At 39.8% G+C, this 5,153-nt stretch overlaps 1 long non-coding RNA gene across 1 annotated transcript; it reads left to right on the forward strand.

Moving 5' to 3' along the window:
* Nucleotides 1–1,461: 1,461 nt before the first annotated feature.
* On the forward strand, nt 1,462–4,513 carry LOC145249598 (uncharacterized). Its single transcript, XR_013863553.1, has 2 exons — nt 1,462–1,606; nt 3,959–4,513. It is a non-coding gene; the product is annotated as an uncharacterized LOC145249598 (long non-coding RNA).
* Nucleotides 4,514–5,153: the final 640 nt, after the last annotated feature.

Consider the following 5,153-nt stretch of genomic DNA (forward strand, 5'->3'; position numbering starts at 1 on the left):
GACCATAGATTGAAGCTCAGACGAGCCATTGTCATGAAAATAACGATAAAGCAGAGACAAACTCGCAACGTCTCTTCTGTGGGAAAGAGGTTGCAGCGAAGAGAAAAGGGCATCCACCACTAAGCTACGAAGTATATTTTGGACTCTCTCTTCTAGCAACTCCATCGTTGGCCATACATGGCTTTTATATAGGTAAAAAATGGATCAGGAGTGAGATATCTTCTGGAGTGGTAAAAGGATCCCACCATTTTTCCAGCGACCTTGGCAATGGATTTGATATACGTGTTCCATTTCAGTTCAGGAGTAAAGGTCAATCCCATAAGTTTGTCAAAACATAAAGCCTCCCGAAGACGAGCGCCATTCATTTCAACCGATGCCAGGTTGGCATCAGAGCGCAGATGATGTAGAGATAGAAACTTGATTTTAGATGCATTAAAAGTAACCAGCCATCTCTTTCCCTATTGTACCACATGCTCAAGATCAGATGAGAGAAAATCAGAAAGAACTTGGTCGTTTACGGTATTTGATGATTGCAGTGTCGTCAGCATAAATGTCTACGAATGATGTAAGGATGTGATTTGGAAGATTATTGATGCAGATCAGGAAGGGAGTTGGCCCCAGGATTAACCCCTAAGGGTCTCCAGCAATAATATTGAGAGCTTCTGATTTCTGTCCATCAACCACTACTCTGGAGAGAAATTATTTAATAGTTGAGAAAACATTTCCAGCTATACCATAGCTGGAGATCTTGTGAAGTAGACCTTTATGCCATACCTTATCAAAGGCCTTTGATATGTCAAGAGCAATTGCCCTAGAGAGGAAGCCTCCGTCGAGAGATTCGCTAATAATCTAACTGTAAGCATGTCTGCTGTACATCTACCAGAACGGAAACCATATTGCACATCACTAAGAAGGTTGTTTCTGCTGAGATGGTTGACTACTTCTCTATTTAACACTAATTCCAGCAGCTTACACACGATGCACAGGAGACTTATTAGTATGTACTGAGAGCGATCATCTGAATTCTTAAATACAGGGCATACTAATGAGATTTTCCAAGGTGTTGGGAAGCATTTCTCGTAAGACAACGTTTAAATAATTTTGTAAGCATGGGCGCTATTTCTGGTCGAAGCTTTTTGTGCACAAAAATTGGAATGCCATCAGGGCCAGTTGCTTTACTAGAATCTATGTATGTAGCGTGTTTTCAGATACACGAAGAAATACTGGAAGTTAGCGGCCTTGGGCATAAAGGGAAGAATTAGCTGCAAAGATCTTGGCAAAAAGTTTGGCTTTGTCTGATGCTGACGAGATTACCTCAGGTCTATTGATGATAGTTGGGATAGAGTACACACGTCTGTTCCGGATTCTGTTTGCTACTTGCCAAAACTGATGGAACCCTATCCGCTGCTCAGCTACTTTGGACTTATACAACTCTCTCGCATTCTTTATTTTACAGAGGTTCCCGACGGACCTGAAGGTGGCTTTAGTCTCAGTACATCCATTACGTTGGAAGCAATGGAAAAAGTGATTTCTGTGTGCAATGGCAGCAGCACAATCTGGAGAGAACCACGGCTGGCTTTTGGTTTGGGCTGGAACATTTTCGAGGGTATGAAACGGTCTATATCCACAAACATTCTGTCAGGTCTGATACTATAGAGGACACATCCTTTTTAAACATGGAACGCAGAGGTAGATCTGATATAAATGTGCGGAAGCTATCTCAGTCAACCATGGGGTATCGATATACTGTACGATGGAGAGGTAAGTCTGAGGACCTATTACATTTCGTTTTTATCTTAACTGATACAAGAAAGTGGCCGAAAGATCTCAGTGGGGACAGAATGGAAGATGAACATAGCTCAGGGCAAGTTGTGAGACAATGGTCTAGGAGACTTGCATACTGGCCGTCAGTATCGGGCACACGAGTGGGTTCATGAACAATCTGAGTGAGGTAATAAGCAATGGAGAAATCGTGTCTTGTTTGAGTTGATTTACCATTCCACATTGTGAATATTGAAGTCTCCACAGACGTGAATGTTCGCTGAGGGGTACGCACACAGGACGTGACCAATTTTCTCAGATATGCTTTTAAAGAAAGTAACTCCACTGTTGTGGGGGGGGGGCGAAGAATGCAAATATGAACGCGGTAATGTGAGCAAGTGTAACATGAAGCACATATAGGGTAAATTAGGATCTTCTCCGGAGATGTATCTGCCACATGGAAAGTTGTCTTTAATGCAAGCACATAATCCATGCCCATGTCGATTTTGGGAGTCGGATTTAGAGGTTAAGTTTAAGTATCCTTTAATTACGAATGACTATAAAAACATGAGCAGTGTACAACATTCGTTGATTCTCATGCAATCGAGGGCCACGTCGGGTTTCCCTCCACACACACACATACGCGCACACATACTCACTCACACACAACCTCAGGTCTCCCTCCACACACACACACAAACACACACACATGCACACACACACACGCGCACACACACGCACACGCAAACGCGTGTGTGTGTTTGTGTGTGTGTGTGTATGGAGACCCGAGGGTCCACACACACACACACACACAGACATATATATATATATATATATATATATATATATATATATATATATATATATATATATATATATATATGTGTGTGTGTGTGTGTGTGTGTGTGTGTTGGAACGATTACGTTGATTTGGGAACCGGAAAAATAGGAACAGTTTTAGGTATATGAATCGGTCAGGAAATCGGTAAAATTATGCCCATTTTTTTATGCGTAAAACGATTCTTTTATTTTTATATTTTTGATAAAAAAAAATCTTCCATTGTTATGATAGAATGATTAGTATTACTTGATTTCAAACAACCAGTAAAACAAAACTCTATAGACCAACCCACCACCATCATAAATGTATTTTTACGCTCGCAAAAAGTATATGTATAACTCACATGAGGTTTTGAGGTATTCGACAATTCAAAAAAAAAATCAACACAAAACAACATTATGACTAAATATGTAGTAATACTAAAAGAATCGGAATCAGAAATGTTATCGGAATCATGATTTTAAAGCAAAATAAATGTGAGTATCAGAATCGGGGAAAACATTGGATCATCCAATAACTTATATATATATATATATATATATATATATATATATATATATATATATATATATATATATATATATGTGTGTGTGTGTGTGTGTGTGTGTGTGTTTATCTATGATATCAGTTTCGATAAAATCATTCTCGGTCACTTACTATGTTGCAGCGCCATTTCCTTTGTTCGTGTCGTCCAAACCTCATCAGACACTGACAGAGCAACGCGGAAAATCAAATGATTTGATCATGTTCCAATAGTGGATGGGCACCATTAACGCTTGTCTGCATCACGTCTATTGTCCGTTTTTCCACGTTTCATTCTACCGCGACCGTCACATGCTTGACTCTCATCCAATTAGTCACGCGTAATCGTGCCATCGGCTTATTAACGCACGGAAAGAGAGGGGCAAGAAAAGCAGAAAGAGAGAGGAGGAGAAAGAGATAGAAGGAGGGGGAGGAAGACGAGTTATGGCCTCTCATTATCTACTGCCGTCTCATTTCTACTCGGTATCATCATTTCAACTTTCTTTGTTAACTTTCTTTGTCACATTAAGTGTATTCTTTTTCTTACAAACACATGGACATAATCAAACAGTTATCAGATTTCGAGTACGTATTCACATCATTTAGTAATTGCATACATCTAAATGATATCCAAAGCTATTCATTAGACCCGTTTTTTATATAAAAGTGTTTTAGTATTTACCAGTAGAATGAGAAACTTTTTAAAATAGTCTTTTGTTTTTGTTATTTCATTTAATACGTTTTATAATTTGTTTATATTTGATTTTTTATATATGCATTTATACACATATACATGTGAAGATGTTAATCAAGATGCATTTTCTATCTTCTGTAGGAACGAAGGTGTCTCTTCAGACCAGCCCTGTTCTTATACAGTCTATTGCAAAGGTCACACGTTAGTTGAGATTGAGGGGCGCCAACCGGTACTGCTTTACTGTGGACACTCACATGACGCTTCAGACTTCCACTTGATCTGCAAACCATATAGCAAATAGAACATCTGTGCTCCGCAGTGTTTTACCTGCCAAACAAGGACTGATTTCCATGTGATTGCTTGTGGCTAGCAAAACCGGCTCGGATAAAGTTATTTTACCGCATAAACCACAGATGTGGTTCAGCACAAACGTCTCTGACAGACCTGACATATCTGACAGATTTTTCTCCCGATCTCACGCTTTATTTTGCATGCTCATATTTTTCTTCTCAAAACTATCACAGCCATGATAAACCATGATAAACATTTTACGATCATTGGAAGCACTCTCCTAGCTAGACACATCAATACCGAGAGCCTCCAGATTATCCATGATGCTGTCCTTAAAGCGTTTCCTAAGTTTATGTTGTGGACGCTTTTCTTGTATAATTTCACCATAAAACAGGCGTTTCGACAATCTTTTGTCATTCATCTTTGTCAAATATCCAGCCCACCTCATCAGATTGCGTATAATCAACTTCTCGATACATGGTACGTCAGCTCGCACGAGGACATCCGTATCATGTGTAAAAGAGTTCCCCCTCTGATGGCAAGAATGTGTCTCAAAATTTCTGGTGCACTCTCTCCATGACTCTTATGTGTCAACCATAAGTTGTCCAGGCTTCAGAAGCGTAAAACTGAGATTGTAAAATGCAAGATTGATAGACACTAATCTTTGTACGAAGGGTTATACATCTGTCAGGCCACAATCGCTTATCTAAGCAACCAAAAGCTTTAGTGGCATGCTGTATCCTATAGTTGACCTCGGCAACCAGGGTTCCGTGTCTGGCAAGAGGGCTAACTAAATACACGAATGTATCAATCATGGCAAGCCTCTGGTTGTTGACAAAAATATTTGGTTCCACATAAAAACTACTGGATGGAGGTGTGAACATGGCCTTAGTTTTCTTAAGGCCAAAAGACGCACAGGCCCCTGAAAACAGATCCATGATACCCTGCATATCTCTTTCACTATTGGCTACAAGATCAGCGTCAAATACAAAAAGTGTAGGTGCTGGTAGATCACCCTGCTAAATGCCATTTTCAAGTACGATGG

Source organism: Euprymna scolopes, chromosome 28 (assembly GCF_053919585.1).
Source record: "Euprymna scolopes isolate OS-2025 chromosome 28, ASM5391958v1, whole genome shotgun sequence".
Classification (NCBI taxonomy): domain Eukaryota; kingdom Metazoa; phylum Mollusca; class Cephalopoda; order Sepiida; family Sepiolidae; genus Euprymna; species Euprymna scolopes.